The sequence below is a fragment of the Phlebotomus papatasi genome, chromosome 1, assembly GCF_024763615.1.
Source record: "Phlebotomus papatasi isolate M1 chromosome 1, Ppap_2.1, whole genome shotgun sequence".
NCBI classification, from domain to species: Eukaryota; Metazoa; Arthropoda; class Insecta; order Diptera; family Psychodidae; genus Phlebotomus; species Phlebotomus papatasi.
The window spans coordinates 72300518-72319792 of NC_077222.1; the positions used below are offsets into that span (position 1 = coordinate 72300518).

A 19275-nucleotide genomic window follows, 5' to 3' on the forward strand; every position below is an offset into this window, starting at 1 on the left:
AAGTGAGATTTGCCTTGTGAATTAGATTTTTCGTGTGAAAAATGGGAAATTTTTTAAGACATTCAGTGATGTGATACTTCTTATTTTGGACAGGAGTTTTTCTCACGAAATTTCGTGAAATTTTAGCTTTTGTGATGATTAGGTTGGACAAATGCCTGGAGAAACAAAGGAGCATCATCTCTACGAAAGAGATGTAGCGAGAAATGCCTTGAAAGGCTCCCGGAAAGGCCAGGGTATGAGCGAATCCCCATGTACTTGGAGTACCGAAGTCAATCATTCTAATTGTGGCATTCTACGTTTTCCTTACATGAACAGGAAAAGGACTTAGTAAGATTAGTAGATGAAATGAAGAACAATGGGCATCCTGTTGATCCAAATTTACAGCCAATTTGTCCAAATTAATAACCAAGTTGTCCAAAATAAGAGCCAAATTCACCTCTACATATCAATTCATTTTTAAAGGTATTAAAACTAATTTTAGTAAAAATAAGACGATAAATAGCTTACTAAGTTTCTAACAACCCTTCTGAAAAGAGTGTAACAAAAAAAGTCAATTAGTATCGAAAATATCGCACTTCAAACTTGGAACATCGATGCTTATAAGCAGACTGGGCAAAATTATGAGCCCTTACCCTATATAATGTTGAATTACGTAAAAAATACGACCTCTATGTTTTTTTATTTTTAGTTTTTTTATGTATTTATTCATATAATTCATATATTGCTTTTGAGCTAAAGGACAAAAACCAGGTTTTTAAGAAATTCAACATTTATGTGATAGCGGCCACAGCCGTCTTAGTGTCTTAACTCTTTCTCAAAATTTATTAAACAATTAACTCACTATAACATCAGGCATTTTTAAAGGTATCCTTGGAGAAAAGCGTGAAAACTCTTTAATAATAATAATATAATTATAACTGCATTGCCAGCATTTATTGGTCAGTAATAAAAACAACTGATTAAGATTTCGAAAAGTGCTATTTTCGTGCGCCTATAAGGTAGGCAAAGGCCACTGAGAGAATGCTCAGTGGGATATTTTGTGAGCTTGAAGTTAGGCAAAATGACACTGAGAGAAGGCTCAGTAAGATACATATTTTTATTTCGAAAGGGCAATTTCGAATTAAAAGCCCCCTCCTCCCTATAAACGCCCTTGAAGGGTATAAAGGGAAAAGTAAGCTCTTTTCCTTATGTAGAAGATATGGTTGTTCCAAGCAAAGACTTCATGGAGAATCATTGAAAGATTCTTCGCCTTATGGACGTAATACGGGCTTCAGACCTGTGGTTTAGCCATATGGCTTAAATGCTCTAATTTTTTATCAATCACGATTTGTTGGAAAAATTTAACTTAGGATTGGATTATTAAAGATAAATTGCCCATTAGGCTCATAAAAAGCAATAAAAATGCTCGCAATTTAAGATTTTAAGACCTTCGGGAACTGGGCTATACCTCTAGTCTGAAGATAGTTTAAGGGGCAACCTCTCCATTCAGGTAAAGGGGAAGAGGACTAGGATGTTGTCTCCTGTCAGCAATCAACAACTCCTATGAATTTCCAGGGTTAAGGAGAAGATCATTTTGCGAGACCCTTTATGTCTTTACAGATAAGTGAAAAAGTTGTTATACGCTGATTTAGCTGTTATACCATTTGTTATACAGAACATATTTGAGATGGGAAGTATTTTAAAATCAATTATAATTGGGTATAAAAATTTGAGATGAACGGAGGCATAATCTACGAAAGTTACCGAACAAAATTTTTTACGATTTCTGTTGATACAACACTAATATCACTTATCTGTTTAAAAGAGGGGAAAGTGTCCCGGATTAAGGGGAAATAGTGTGTTGTATGAGATAATTGATAATGACCACGGCTAAAATCGCTAAAATTATTATTTTAACCAGACAATAATTGCCAAACTTAATGTAAACTACGAAGGTTTCCTTTTTGACTTCACGTCGTTGAATTTAAAAACTATTACATTTTACAAGGGTTACATCAAGCAAATAAATGTAACGAATGAGGTTAAACCTCTAATCTATCCGTCATATAAGGTAGATTTTTTCTGAAAGGTTAAAATTGTGTTCTGTATCTATCACAATATCTGTGAATACCTGTGCTAAAAGTTCTCAAGCAAGAAACTAACATAAGAAATTCGACGTTGTGTAAAAAGTGACGAGAAAATCGTATTATAATGAGGAGCAATTTCAGGTAATTTTTATACCAACAAATGGATTTTATTACTATTTTTTTTTGTTCTACACTCAGAAAAAATACTGTCCAAAATTGTCGTTCCTCTAGAGTGATTCTTTGTGCGAGAATTATCATAACATGAATGGTAATTGAATGTGTTTAGAACAGTGTTACTTATTAGTATTTCCTTGAACTGTTCAATGTAGATTCTCACAAATACTCCCCTTCGCACATTCATACTAGAAAGTTTGTCACACTTGTGTTATAAATATCAACCATTCGCTAGGAAATAGACTAAATAAAGTGTAGGCAATTTATTAATTTCAAACAATTCCAGACACCCTTAAAATATCACCCAAACTTTCTCCCCACAAATTCAAATTAGAAAAAGAGAAAATCTACATACAACATTTTTCCTTTACATTGTGATTTATTTATAAAATTCTTCACACATTTCTATGCCCATCCCAACATACCAAAAAGTGAGACTTTTCCTCACTTTTCTTTTTTTCATGTTTTAAAAGAAAACCTCACTACTTTTTAGATTCTTCCTCCTCCTCCCTATGCTCTTTTCTGTGGAATCTCCAAAAGATCAGTAGGTACGTGATCTCTCTTTCATTACATTCATTCTTCTCAACCTTAGCTAGGTTACATCTAATCGCCTTCTCTTTGGTCATGAATATAAACAATACGTGTCAGAGTGAATTAAGACCCTCTATCCCACTCTACAATCCCAATCCTCCTTTTATTTCATTCTGAAAACAAATTTAAATCCATACACACCACATTGATGAGCATTTTGCTGCATTTTAGAGTGTAGAAAAAAAAAACTATAAAGTAGAATGCAATCATCCGCCTCGGCATAACTTTAATTCATTTCTCATATATAAATATATTTCTTCTATTGCAGATATTTGCAGTGCCATAATCAAATAGCAATGAATTTTTAATGCCAATTTATGGCTTGCAATGCATTAACACGACAAGATAATTTATATAAATTTGAGCATCATCTTCTGTGTCTGGAAAAAGAGCTCTCAAAAAGAAAATAGAAGATTGTATGTAAAATGGAATGCAGTGAATACACTGATATTTACACCATACATATTTGCCTCTTTCACTCATCACATGGAAATTTATTTAAAACTTATTGACCCTTTGACATTCTTATATAGACATTAAATAAACGAAATATGTCAATTATATCATCTCTCGGAAAGATATTCATAAAATATCTTCCTCTTTTTCAACATTCACAATCATCTGTTCATTTGATGTGGTTATATCGCACTAGAGATAGGGTTCTTGACTTTCATAAAATTTTTAATAAATAAACACGGAAGTCGAAAAAGTCATTTGAAATAATAAAAATATCTTTCTCTCACTATATAAAGACCTCTTTAGACAGAAATATTGTTTCTATAACTTTTTTTTTCAGACAACATCTGCTTAATATGATTTTTTCGGTAATTTTTATTTAATTGGATTTTAATTAAACGCCAGTTACATATCTGAAAAGCGTGAAACTCCACATAAAGAAGTATTTTAATGAAGAAAAATTGTTAAAATAACCAAATAACAGTTAACAGAAAAGAATTAATGATATTTAAAGAAAAAAAAACGTTATTTGAACATAATTCGCGCGTCTAATCTTTGTCAGAGCTACAGGCCAAGCGGCAAGAGATAGCTGCTTAGAGTTTTCGAGGCACCCCTATCTGCCAAATAAGTTGACTTAAGCCTTTAATAGACTCTGGCTGATCCTCGAGAACATTTAGCCCGTAAAATTTAGCAATAAAGGATGAACCCAAATAATGATACACTGAGAATTTAGAATGATTGATTAAAGCTTCTCTGCCGATAAATTTTGCAAGCTAAATATTTTCGAGGACCAGTCCGAAACTTTGAAAACTATAATATAATCCGAATTATCTCTTCAAAAACAATTATTTTTGCTCGAACTCCAAGAGAGAGCAGCTATATAATCCGCTTTTTCCCAACTTGTTACCGCTCTGGAGCTTAAACGATAAGAGATATCAACTTCCAGTCTTCGGTGACTCCCAATAAAAAGCATTATCTCCAAACAATTTCTTCCCTCAACCTTCCACCCACCATCTCAATCCCTTCCAAAATTATATTTTCTGGTTTATTTCGAAAATGGCACTATACAGTGAGTGTCAATAGTTTGTTGCCTAATGGATGTTTGAGAAATTAAGTGGAAAAAATGACAGAAAAAAATACTTTTCCAAATTTTTCTTTTTGCAGATGAGTTCCATGTAATCCGTAGATATTATTTATAGTTTTCAAAAAAAAAATAATTAATTTTATTTCATATCAAAAATAATTGTTTTCCAAAAGTTGGTCATTTTTGAAAAATCAAAAGTTTGTTGCCTCATTAAAAAAACTAATTCAAAATGGTGAAAACGTGCAACCAACTTTATGTAAACCGGTTACATTTTGAGCTTATGTCATTTGATAGGCAAATGATGGATTTGTACATTTTTAAGGCTGTCAATGTTAAATATATAGGTGTAAGAGTGATGATAAATAACAAGAAATAATCAGTTTTTTGATAATTCATAATTTAGGTTATAATGGCAAATTACAAAAAGTTGAAAGGTGGGATATTGTCCAGAGATACTGTTGGAAGGAATTGGCGCCGCTTAATTGCCAAATTTTATGGAAATTCATGAAAGGTTATACATAAAATGGTCAAATATTATAGTTATGAGGCACGAGTACATCTGAAAAACGCTACTGGTAGACCCAGGGTTTCGACTCAGAAAGTCCATAACCACATTCTAGGTATATCTGATAGTAACCCCATGATGTTTGCTTCAAAAATTCAAAGTCGGCTGGTTACAGAAGGCATACAGGCTTCAAAACCAACCGCAATTTAATGAAAGTGGTAAGCATAATTACTTGGTTTGCAGGTTTCCATTGGTAAACAAAACCAATCTGATTAAAAGGTTGTAAATTCACTTGGAGCATGCTAAAAACGTAAAAATACAACCTCTTACGCAGTTTGGTTTTGCTTACCAATGGAATCTTGCGAGCCAAGTACCTATTCTTATATTTTCTTTCATTTTGAGTTTGATTTTCGAAGCATTTGAAGCCTGTATGCCTTCTGTAACCAACCGACTTTGAATTTTTGAAGCAAATATCATGGGGTTACTATCAGAGATACCTAGAATGTGGTTATCGACTTTCTGAGTCGAAACCCTGGGTCTACCAGTAGCGTTTTTCAGATGTACTCGTGCCTCATAACTATAATATTTGACCATTTTATGTATAACTTTTCATGAATTTCCATAAAATTTGGCAATTAAGCGACGCCGATTCCTTCCAGCAGTATCTCTGGACAATATCACACCTTTCAACTTTTTGTAATTTGCCATTATAACCTAAATTATGAATTATCAAAAAACTGATTATTTCTTGTTATTTATCATCACTCTTACACCTATATATTTACCATTGACAGCCTTAAAAATGTACAAATCCATCATTTGCCTATCAAATGACATAAGCTCAAAATGTAACCGGTTTACATAAAGTTGGTTGCACGTTTTCACCATTTTGAATTAGTTTTTTTAATGAGGCAACAAACTTTTGATTTTTCAAAAATGACCAACTTTTGGAAAACAATTATTTTTGATATGAAATAAAATTAATTATTTTTTTTGAAAACTATAAATAATATATACGGATTACAAGGAACTCATCTGCAAAAAGAAAAATTTGGAAAAGTATTTTTTTCTATCATTTTTTTCACTTGATTTCTCAAACATCCATTAGGCAACAAACTATTGACACTCACTGTAGATTTCTTTATTTTTGGATATGTTTTAGAGGTAGCATAGGCGAACATTTCGTCTATACATACTTATGACCGGAAAAATTTTTATTTTGAATTATTGAAGGTCAAAGGTCAATCACTTTGAAGGGCAAAATTTTTCAACCGATATTTCTTAACCGGCTACATCAGTTCCAATTGGTAATTAATTGTTCAAGTATTCCTAATTGATATAGTTTACTTTCTATTTGCCTTTAAGCATGTTACTAATGATAAAAACATTCTAAAATGCACACTTAGCTAATTTTGTAGTTCGGAATTGTTTTTTTGATTTGGGAATGAATTCAGTCGTTAATAAACCTGTGTATACCCCAAAAAAAAAGACATGCAAAAAGATTATGCCGAATGCATAATAACTTTTGTTTTGTAAACATCTTTTTGACATTTCAATGAGAGTGAGTGAGATCTAGATCTATTCATCTCGCTTACTCTCATAGAAAATTTTGAAAACATATTTTCAAACAAAAGTTATTGTGCGCTGGGCATTATTCACGAATAGCTCTATCTTGTGACTTTTGCATTCCGCAAAGCTGGGACGCTTTGTCGTCTTCTTTTATTCAAGTTTTCAAGGTCAACGGTAAAGCAGTTGTAGAGAATATATTTCCCAGCCGATTTGGGACAACAAGGGACTCACTTAAAAGGTTTTGGAATATCTGACAAGTTTTAATCGGTGTCACCAGTTCTAATTTATTTTGAACAGTCTGACGTGAAGTAAAAATCAATTGTAGATCGGTAAAGCGGAGGCAGCCAAAATCTCGAACGCCAAAATCCCGAATTCTAAAATCCCGAATTCTAAAATCCCGAAAGGGCCAAAATCCCGAAAGCCAAAATCCCGAATGTTCAAAACCTTAAAAGGGATGAAATTATAGGAAGAATAATGTGTAGAATAATTTCCTTTGCCTTCAGCAAGTTCGGGTGCAATTATGGGTATAGCTATGACACTTTTAAAAATTCGGGATTTTGGCTTTCGGGATTTTGACCGAGACCCGAAAAAAAGCCCAATTTCAAAGCCACCCCAATTCAAAGGTGTCCCACTTCCTCCTAAGCGTCCTAGCTTTTCTGAATACTCGACCTCATGAATTAAGTGAAGTACAGTTGTAGAATCATGATAGGAAGTTCGAGCTTTGCGAGAAACTTTTTTTCCATTTCATATTTTTCTATTCTTTTTTTTTCATATTTCATATTCCACTTAGGGTAAGTGTGCCAAATTTCGGCATAGTTGCATGCAAGCGTCAAAGTCTTAAGTTTGAAATGTACTATTTTAAATTCAAATTGATTTTTTTTATTCTTTCTTCTGAAAGAGTGTTGCTTGGAGCTTTGTAAAGAGTTTACCATCTTTATTTACTCCAAAATCATTCTTAATACATTTTAAAATGAATAAAAATGTAGACATAGCTTTGGTGCCCTATTTCGGCCACCTTCAGTCCCATAGTTCCTTGCCCTTCGGGAATTCTTCCAATGTCTTTTTCACGTCATCTCGTTTGTCGAATCTACATTTTTTGTTATTCTTTTGCATTGTATAATCTCTAGAGTATGTAAAAACTAAAAATTCATTGAAATTCGAGGAACAAAACAGGTGGCCGAAATTGCAAGCTGGCCGGAATTGGGCACACTTACTCTACCCCCAGCAGTCGTTTTAAATCAAGATTCCTTCTTAGAAAATTCACGTTATGATACAGATTATTATAAATGTTCAACATTCGAATAATAATAATAATAATAAAAGCAATATTTCTAAAAAAAAAAGACAAACACTTTTTAAAAGAAATATTAATGAGTTAATGCTCAATATGCACTACGCTTCCGTTGATAAATTTCTTTTGACATATGACCTACCATTTTAATTTTAATGTAGCAATAAAAAGAATCAAGTCATTTAATTGTGATTAAAAAAATACAAATTTTCCATGAAAACCTTATCAATTGCACGATAGGACAAATAACTCCTGACTCATCAATTTTTCTCTGTTAGCCCAGTCTTCCGACAGATATTTCATAAATCAATTGGACTAGACTCCTCACTAAAATATTACTCACAGTTAGAATATAACATGACCATGCGATGAGAAATGGTTTTATATATTTTCCTTAGAGACAGAAAGACTTTCTTGGTCGCTCCACGACACTCATATACAACTAAGTTAATTCCAAAGAAACACCTCTAAAATTACAAAAAAATCCGTAGGAAAAGGAAGAAAAAGAAAGATTGTATATTCACCACACAAAAAGGAGTTCATTGAACCATTTTCAGGGCATTAATTCTCTTTTTTTTTTGGACTCACACATCACATTCCTTATTTGCTCGTGCTGAAGTTATTCTATTTTTTTATTTCCAAAATATAATTAAAATTTCTAAGGCGTCTCAACACAGTTCTTCTATGCATGTTGAAAAGCAAATATACTGTGATATATTTTTTAAAGCTTAAATGAAATGGAAAGTGAAACGATGATGTATTATAATAGTTGCAGTAGTGAAATGTAATATGTCCGGAAATTTGGTATTCCTAACAAATCGCCCACTTTTTGCCATATAACACCATCCTTTTCACCTTGCAGCATTTTTCGCCTATTCCATTTCATGTCACATGAACATTCACCTTGGCGAAAATCAATACCTGTGACGCTTCAATGGAGTATTCAAGGGAGAGAGAGAGACAGAGATCCTATTTTATATTATTTCTTGCAATATCTCTTGGTGAGATCAACAACCGATTGCAAACTTGAATGCAGCAACATTTTGCATAATATCTCTTTTAGTGTTTCTCCAGCAGAAAGCTATTAGTAAGTTTTTTTTTAATACTATATCAGAAAGTTAGAAATAAATTGTTGGCAAATGGTGGATTTGTACCCAACTGTGTTAAGTCAATATGAAACTGTTTATTCTTCACTCTTGGCATTATCACTTATTATTATTTTGTCCATCAATTCACTAGCTTCCCGTCATCATTTTATTTGCATAAATTTGTCCAGTTTCTCTCCCTTCATCTCTCACAACATACCAAAACACATTGGATTGTCTCACTTTTATTTTTTTTTTGTACACTTTTCATCTCTACCCAAACACATTCGCACTAATATTAACATAAATGAACAATTCAATAGGCGGAGATTCAGTGAGTCTTTTACACTCTCTTCAACTCCAATCATATTGGAATAAATATGTCTAAATATCACGTCAGCATTTATGAAATAGACGCGACAAATGTAAATATTATAATTGAATTCTCCTACAAAATATTACATCGCATACATCATCACTTTGCTGAATATATAAGGAACCACGGAACTCAATTACAATATCACATCTCAATAAATTCTGACGTGTTTCACACATAAAATTTTTCCATTTGCTTTGTTTGAAATTATGACCCCTTCGAGTCGCCGTAATATTTTTCTACCCTTTTTATATAAAAATTATATAGGGGCTTTCAAGTGAGGAATATAGCATTGTAGAATTGTACAAGAAATTGAACAAAATGATGGACTAAGAAAAATGGAAACAAAGGTAAAAATTACCAAAAGACAGAATCTCAACTGAAAACACAAAAAATATTATAAACAATAAAAATATTAAAGTATTGTTTATTGATCAAAATCCAAAAAGAAAAACTGAAACCCAAAGAATAAATTGAGATTAGACGTACTTAAATTTGACAGTTTTATTTGACGAATTATAGGGTAACTGCTCATAATTTTGGACAGTTTCTAAATTTGGACACTTTGAGGGTAAAATTGGACACTAAAAATAAATTGATTAAAATGATGGATTTTTATTCCAATATTTGATGAAAAATGAATTCTATCTAAATATTTGTTCTTTTTGGAAGATTTTGACACTAAATACGTTAAATTTTGAATATGATTTAAGTTGAAATTGTTTTGTTGAAAATTCAGTGTGAGCAATTGCTTACGAGAAATATGACAGAACTTCGTGGCTTACTTCAGTCTTATTTAGTTTTGGTGAAGTACTAACAAAGTTTGTTCGCTGTTTTTGAGTGATATTATTGAATATTCATTGAATATTGTGTTGATTCACGTTACTGATGATTTGTACATTTGACCTGAAGTGAGATTTGCCTTGTGAATTAGATTTTTCGTGTGAAAAATGGGAAATTTTTTAAGACATTCACCAGTGAGGTGATGAGTCTTATTTTGGACAGGTGTTTTTCTCACGAAATTTCGTGAAGTTTTAGCTTTTGTGATGACTAGGCTGGACAAATGCCTGGAGAAACAAAGGAGCATCATCTCTACGAAAGAGATGTAGCGAGAAATGCCCTGAAAGGCTCCCGGAAAAGTCAGGGAATGAGCGAATCCGCACGTACTTGGAGTATCGAAGTCAACTCACTTTAATGAATGATATGGAAAGTTTCCGGGCTTCTGTGACATTCTACGTTTCCCTTACATGAACAGGAAGAGGACTTGGTAAGATTGGTTCATCAAATGAAGAACAATGGGCATCCTGTTGAGGCAGATTATCTGTCCAAATTTACAGACAAGTTGTAAAAATTAATAACCAAGTTGTCCAAAATAAGAGTCAAATTCACCTCTACATATCAATTCATTTTTAAACGTATTAAAACTAATTTTAATAAAAATAAGACGATAAATAGCTTGCTAAGTTTCTAAACAACCCTTCTGAAAAGAGAGTAACAAGAAATGTCAATTAGTATAGAAAATATCGCACTTCAAACTTGGAACTTCGATGCTTATAAGCAGACTGTCCAAAATTATAAGCACTTCCCCTAATCTATGTAAGATTTAACGTGTGATTTTATCTTATAAAACAAGGCATGAAATATTGGTGTGACCATAAGATAAATAACATAGAACAAAATAGCATACGCAATGAAAGAGATTAGGGGAAAGTGTCTATGCTTCGTATGATCCCAAGTTTCGTAATGACTAAATTTTTCCTATGTTTCTGAATAAATGTAACTTCGCAATATATTTTAAAAACCGAGGATCTCAGTGGCGCAATAGGTAAGACCGTTGGTCTTGGGCGGATGAGATCTCTGAGTCGACGCTCAAAGTTGTGAGTTCGAGTTCCGCCCGGTGCAAACAACTGAATGTTTAGGAAAAAAAAAAACATTTTCACATGTAATAAAATGCACCGCCTTTGCCCAACAACTTCGGGAGTATGGAAGAAGTATCCACAATGCGGGGAAGGCGCTCATGGGCGAGTCTGGACTAGCAGATTCTTATAACACTGGATAGAACAACAGTAACATATAAGTATGATTACATTGTAACAAATATTCCGATTATTAATAATAATAATTTTAAGAACAGGACAATTGTCCCTAGGTTTTAAAATATGCGTGCGAAGTATCACATTTATTAAGAAACAGGAAAAAATTAGTTATTATAGATAGATAGATAGATATTTTATTCATCGACAAATGCTTTAAAAGCGCAACAAGATTACAGGAATAGTGACTTATTTTCCCTCTATTGCGTCCACCGCCGTCTTAGTGTTGGTGACCAACCTCCAGAGGCAATCTGGAAATCTTCCTTCACAGGTTGTATAAGCCGTTGCAGAAAAGAAAACTGCTTTTAATGCTTAGTCATTCCTTACAAAATTGCATTAACAATTTTGAAAAAAAAGGCAAATCAGTCAACTGCTGCTCCGTCGATTTCCGCGAATCAAAGCATTGCGAGAGTAGTATGGCTAGCTCAAGTGAGCTGTATGCCAAACGGGCATGAGCCCAGGTGTCATAAATATTACACACTTTAGAAATTATAACTATAAGCTAGGGATCGTACAAATGGGTCAAGCGGTCAAGTGGTAAAGCACTAGATCTATTATTTATGTGTCTTGGGTTCGAATCCCCTTTAGTTCACTAGGAATTTTTCTGGCGGTAAAGGTGCTCGGTTCGGATTGCACCCAGTGAGCTTCACAGCACTTGTTTAAACGGAACATGGGACTGACAAAATCATCTCGTATAAGAAAAAAATAAAGGGACAGATAATCCTAACCGGCTTATGTAGGTGAGATTCTTAACGTGAGCTAACTCGGAGTGCATGCAAATTCGATTTAGAGCTGAAGTTGGGAGACGCCATTCAGTTATCTTGAATCAAATTCGTGAAATTATACAAATTTTGTATTTAAACCAAAATATCAAGGATTTGGATGAACTGGCACAAAAGTGATATATGGGTGAAATGTAGACCAGAATGTTCTCTATAATTTTCCCATAGAACATGATCTCATCGATTACTCAGAAGCCAAGATTAGCGAGGTTTTTTGTTTCTTAACTCGTTTTTTCATCCAGAGTTCCCCAAGTAGTCATTTGTTGAACTTCAACTATATCAAAGAATTGTTGTATTCTGTGGGATTTTCCATTTAAAACCCTATTTTAAGTGTCTTGGTGGAGTAGAGGCAGTCAAATTGGCATCTGAGTGATTTCAAAGCGTTATTATGGGAAAAATCAATTTTTTCACACTTAAACGGCAAAATCGGAGTGATAGCGTAGTCTGAGTGGAAAATGATGTATGGACGAAATGTAGAGACAAATGTGCTCTACAATTATGTTGAAGTAATCATCAAAATCGGTTCAGCGACAGTCGAGATAATTGAGGTTATGTGATATTGAAATTGGTTTTTCGACTGTGGCGCCCCTGGTGTTGGTCCCACAAAGTTCAAATATTCTAGAAAGTTGTAGCATTTGGTGAGATCTTTCGTTTAAGCCCTCATTCATCAAAATCGGTCACATAGAACCGGAGATATGATTTTTTGAATTTTGTGAACTTTGACCCCTCATATCTCCGGTTCTATTGAAACCACAGCGCACATACGCACCATTTTGGAAACGTCCTAGACTGGACTACAACATACTAAAATTTCATTAACTTGCACAATGCCGTTTTTGAGAAAAGTGACTTTGATTTTCGATGAATTTTGACGCTATCACAGCGCCACCTGTGGTGACTTTTTGAACTTCCATCTGAAAGTGCTCATCGAGACGAAACCAAAAAGGTAAAATTTAGGTCGCTATGTTAATTAGAACCGGAGATAGATTAAAAAAAATGAAATAAAAATTTTCTTTTAAAAAAAAGCGCCCCTAGCGGTGGTTTTATGAACTTGCGATGTTAGAAGGGGAAGTGGCATTTCACGAGAGCTTTCCAAAAAGCCCTCACTTTTTAAATTCTGGCAATTAGAACCTGAGTTATGGCCATTTTAAGAAATTTTTTTTGGACCCTTATAGCTCGGGTCTGGGGGGTCAGGGGACCTTAAGTTTGGTATTGATGGAAAGCTCTAAGGCCCAGCTATAACATACTAAAATTTGAGCCCGCTCGATGCCATAGGGGCGGAGCTATTGAGAAAACAAAAAAAGGGGGGTCTTCAAAATGGCGGAAGGAGGGGTGGGGGGTGGGGGGTCAATGCACCAAGTTGCAATTTTCACCCGATATATAACCTTTGCCGAAAACCGCAAGTCGATATCTATTTTAGTTTAGGAGCTATTAAGCTCCAAAGAGCGGCCGGCCGGCCGGCCGGGAACGTAAATTAGCCACATATATATTCGTGATCAGGAAGTGCTGAAACACATTTTGGCCAAATTTGAGGTCGATCGGACGACATGAAATTTTGTTAGGATTATAGTAGGTGAGATTGTTAAGAATCTCACCTAATATATAATGTCTAGATATACCACTGCGTGGGAAGACCTAGTTCCTGTATGGAATATTGTGCCGGCATTATAAAATTGAATTTGCTGTAATTTTAGAGTATGATGCAAATGTTCCTGAATCGAATCCTCGTTAGATCACCAGAAATTCTTCTGGCGTTAAAGGTCTTTTACAATTTGAGATCATCTATTATATTTAACGGTTTAATGTAATTATAATCAAAATAATTATTAGACCACATTCCTATCAGTTTCAAGTTCGCTCTAGACTTAAACCCTAAGTCTATCTAGGATATTACTTTCAATTTTATGACACAGAGTCCCATTCTTTGTGAAAATAGTTTTAAATTTACTAAATATGAATTTTAGTCTTCTGAACACGGTATTGTAGTTGTCAAATCGCCGCTCTACTCACGGAGGCGTCCCAATTAACATGCTAACTGCTTCAAATTTAAACCCGATCTTAAAGTCTAGTCTAGTTCATAATACTAAAGAACAAAATGTGTGAGAAAAAAGGGATAAAATTTTAATTTCCATCCCTTCTCCGACAATCAACCAACATTTTCTGAGATTTAGAACTTAGATTGGTCAATATGAAGTGTGTTCTGCTAATACACTTTATAATTGAAATAAGGCACAGATTTTCCTAGCTAGAGTAAGTGTGCCAAATTTCGACATAGTTGCATGCAAGCGTCAAAGTCTCAAGTTTGAAATGTAATATTTTAAATACAAATTGATTTTTTTTATTCTTTCTTCTGAAAGAGTGTTGCTTGGAACCTTGTAAAGAGTTTACCGTCTTTATTTACTCTAAAATCATTCTTATACATTTTAAAATGAATAAAAATATAGACATAGCTTTGGTGCCCTATTTCGGCCACCTTCATTCTCATAGTTTCTTGCCCTTCCGGAATTCTTCCAATATATTTTTCACGTCATCTCGTTTATTCTTTTGCTTTTCTGTTATTCTTTTGCATTGTATAATCTCTAGAGTACGTAAAATCTAAAAGTTCATGGAAATTCGAGGAACAAAAAAGGTGGCCGAAATTGCAAGATGGCCGGAATTTGGCACACTTACCCTATATATTAAAAACATGAAAAATCACTTGATGAAACATAGCAGAAACAAAAAAAAAACTGTACATCATGTTTCATGTGTGAGAACCCCCTATTTTGGAAGCAAATTACATGCTTTGAATACTTGTTGTCTACACATGCTTGTGAACTACACTGCAATAAAACGCTGCCCTCAGTCATCTCGGCGCCAATTTTTGTGCCTTTTTGTTTACAAACGTTAGCAACTATTCACACGCAACACTTACATTGAATTTTTGTCCATTGATTATGCTTTAGTTGTTGTTTTTTGTCTTCTTACTTCCCTCACGAAAATCGAAATATGGAAGCCAAATAATTTTTTTTTGGGGGGAAACGAAGAGAAATAAAAAAGGTAGCATTATTGCTCTATCCAAAATCGTTCTTACAACTTGTTCTTCCCTCTTCTCTCACTAAACTCTAGTGCCATTCTCAAGAAAAAAATAAGAAACTATATAGACACAAGTATTCTTCCCAATTCCTCCAACTAAAAATTCCGTTCAAGTGCCTTACAATCTTGACTGTGTGGCCTCTGCGTATTGATGATGGTGTGTGTTGTGTTATTGGTGAGATGATGATAAAAATAAACCAGAAAATCAGAGAATTTTCGCTACAAGTGATTTAGGGGAAGCGAAAGAGAGGAATGTGTGAGAAGAAACATGCTGAAGGGAAGAGATATTGATGGACCTAAATCACATTTTTCTTGGCGACTCTCCGTATTTGAAAACTTATCTCACAATGTTTTTTTCTTTTTCATACTGCTGATTACTATCAACTGGTATCCACACCACATCGAATGTGTGTGGTCATAATCCAAGAGAGAATACCGTGTGATCAGCAGGAAAAAAAAGCCAGCAAGAGAATGGCAAATAGAAAGAACAGAATTCACAAAACAGCATCTCTTCGCCATTCGTGCTAACGAAGCGTGCGCATTTTGCCACTCTGACGATGATGTCATCGTTCATGGGTGAATAAAAGCAACAAAAATATTCTTTCCAACATTTCCCGCAGTACTCACATGGTGATACTTTTGCAAAGCCACACGAAAAAGCCATACTAATTGCAATTTTAGTGGATATTTCATAAACTATATATATATAATTTTGCTTTGTAATTTGAATCACCCAAGTAAACAGCAAATTTGTCATCTTTTCTTTCAACAAAAACACAATAACTAACTGGTGAGAATTAGGAGAGCTAAAGCGGAAAAAAATTAACTTGAAAGTGTCCTAAATTCTCATTCTTTCACTTTTTTCTCTCCAATGTTTCTTTTTTTTTATTAAACAATATTATGGTTTTTTTTCTGACATTTCGCAGTTCCCATACATATGTATGTATATTTATGTGCATTTAATTTTCACAATAACTACTCATTCATTCTAGAAATAAATTGTGTGTACCTACACTATTTTGCATGTGTTGAAAACTCTTTTTTTATTATTTCTCTTGCACGAACAAATAGGAAAACAAAAAGCTCTAAAAGCAGAAAAAAAGAATAAGAAATTGCTATTATGAGACATGTGAGTGGATCAAATGAAATTGAAAACTGTTTATTATCCAATTCAATGACCAAGTCTCTCTCCTCATTTATTTTCTCCCCCCTATTATATCCATTGCACTTTTCTAATTAATTATTTAATTAGAAATTACCCCCTATCAGCATCTTCACACATTCTTCCATCCATCTCATGCACAATTGAGGATCACGGTAAAACTCATCAAATGAACATGAAAACTTATTGAAATTATGATTCTTCAGTTAGCCACCATCTCACCTTGAATTTAAATATTTGCAAATTCAATTGACTTGTCAATCAGTAGAATTAATTAACAATAAACACTCATAGAGATAATTATGTTCTAGTTTGAAAGACTGTGGAATAGAATTTGCATGATTTTAAAAGCAATAAAACCAAAACTTTAATGACCTAGGTCAAATGGGGACGGAAATTTGGGGCAAAATGTGACAAGACAGAAAATTTAAGACCTTTTAGGTAAAGTAAAAGAAAAAATTAAAATTTAAATTATCTTCCCAGATAAAATAGGGATTCGCCTAAAGCATCGTCTAGTTTTCGAAATATTCGAGATTGATTAATCGAAAATCGATTTTTCCATTAATCGAACCTTCGATTAAATCGTATGAAATTGGGGTATCAGTATGGTTGTGGTTTTTAGTACTTAACGAGAGCTTTCCAAAACACCAAAATTTTTCGAATTCCGATAATTAGAGCATGGGTCAGGGGGGTCGGGGGCCTTAAGTTTGGTATTGATCGAAAGCTCTTAGGCCAAGCTACAACATACTAAAATTTGAGATCGATCGATGCCATAGGGGCTGAGTTATTGAGAAAACAAAATTTGGGGGTGTTTCAAGTTGACGGAAGGAGGGGGTGGCGGATGGATCAGACATCACCTACTTCTAGCCGCTTGTCGACATTTAACCTTTGCCGAAAACCGCTTGTCGATATCTCTTTCCGTTCTCTCTCCAGAAGTGGTTATACTACGGACGGACGGGAGGTCCATGAAAATCGATTTTTGGCGCATATGATATTCGTGATCTATGAGTGTCAAAACATGTAAATCCAAAATTTGGGCCCGATCAGACGAGGTAGGTAGGATTTCACCTAGGACCACAAAAGCTGAGATTGTAAAGAATTTTAGCTAAAATCGTCAAAATAGTAGAATTTACTATTGTTCGTTTTAGGATTTCCCGATTAGTTTTCTTTTTAAAAATTATACGGGTAAGTATAAAGATAAGGTGTTATTCGGATTATCCCCTTTCATACATTTGCTAGTTAATTAGCTGTTATACAACTCCTTAAAATTAATGCGTTGCATTAAATTAAGTACCTATCTATTAAGTACTTGATACAGGGGGTCACGAGATTATGCACATTTTCGGGATCGATAAAAACCGCACGAACTGGTTTTATGCACCATGATAAATTGCTTATGCAGTGTGCAGAATATTTCTTTTGTGAGTTACAAAAATACCGTAATATATGCAAACTATCATTAGCCCTCATACTTCACTTAAATTCATAAGGCGAAGTGGGGCACCCTTGAAATAGGGCAGCTTTAAAATTGGACATTTTTCTCTCATTTTTAAATAGAACTGGACAACTTTAAATAAAACTGGAATGTAAATCTTAATTCATTTTAAAAATCAGAGAAAAAAGTTCAATTTTAAAAGTAACTATCCCCCTATATAGGAATTGTGTGCACTGGCCACCGTTACACGAAATATCTGAAAACTGAGAAAGTCCTTTCATATTATAAGATCCGGTACTGTATGGAGGGATAAATATACTAGATTTCTGTTTAAATACATTTCTCCTCAGAGCACTGCGGGCTGAGTCCGAAATCAATTTATAAATTGGCTTCAAATAGCTCCATTTAAAAAAAGGTGACCTTGTTAGGAGCTGGCTTCCGTAATTTGCATAATTCTGACAGGTGAGTAATCATGGGACCCCCGTAAGAACCTAATCTTTTAACCTAGATCGTTCTTCAAAAATGACCATCGAACTATTTCGTCTCCAGTTCGCCTTGTCTGCCTATGCTAAACCAAAAGACTTTTTTGCGCTATTAAACATTTTTTGGAGAAGGTCTCGAAAACTAAACATTTCTCGTTTAGAAAAAGAGAAATTGTCGGCTACAAAAGGATTAAAACTAAGTTGTTGTTAAACGTACAGGGGGTTCCGGGATTAGGGGGAACTGGGGCAGTAGTAATCTGGGGTAGTTGTAAACACTGTGATTTTTTTCAATAATTTTAAGACTCCAGAGGATAAAACCCATAAGCATTCATAGATACCATGGGGATGTATGTCCACAGATGAATTGGTCAATATATTCCTAATACTTTAAAAATAAAAATCATTTTTCCTGAAAATGTTGATATTTCAATTATTTTGATCATTTGGATTTCCACCTGGAAATTAAAAACTGTGTAGAATAATCGAAATGTAGCAATATCAGTTCTTTCCTACATCTTTTAGGATTATATTTATGCATTTACTAGAGAAATTCATATTCTCATTTTTTTGAAAGAATTAATAATTGGTCAGAAAACAGCATTTGGGGTAGATGTAATCAGGCAATTTCAATTTCACAAAATGAGTAGGTAAAAGAGCGGGAAATTGACCTTCATGCGAAATATCTATAATTCACTGACTACGAAAAAAATTGGTGGCGCTGTGTTCAATAAAAAGTTACATGATGTCAAAATATGGGGAAAATCCATTGAAAAATGTCTTTGATATGCATGCTTTTAGTTTTTTTGCTATTTTAATTATTCTTTGTAAAAAGTGTCGTGATTTTTTGAAAAATATACAGTTTTATATATCTCTTAAGAAATTAAAATAATCGAAAGTGGTGCAAAGTTAATTTCAAGGGTGGGAAAAAAGGTGTTTACATCCTCCCCAGAAAGTGGTTACTTCTACCCCAGGTATTTTGTGAAAAGAGAAAAATGCACAGTGACACAAATTTTATTTTTATGGAAAACTCAATTGTTTTCCAGCATCCG

General features: G+C 33.9%; 1 protein-coding gene across 4 annotated transcripts in view; it reads right to left on the reverse strand.

Moving 5' to 3' along the window:
• The window catches only part of LOC129800838 (protein hu-li tai shao), a 56489-nt gene that overhangs the window by 28735 nt on the left and 8479 nt on the right, over positions 1 to 19275 (reverse strand). The window lies entirely within an intron of this gene.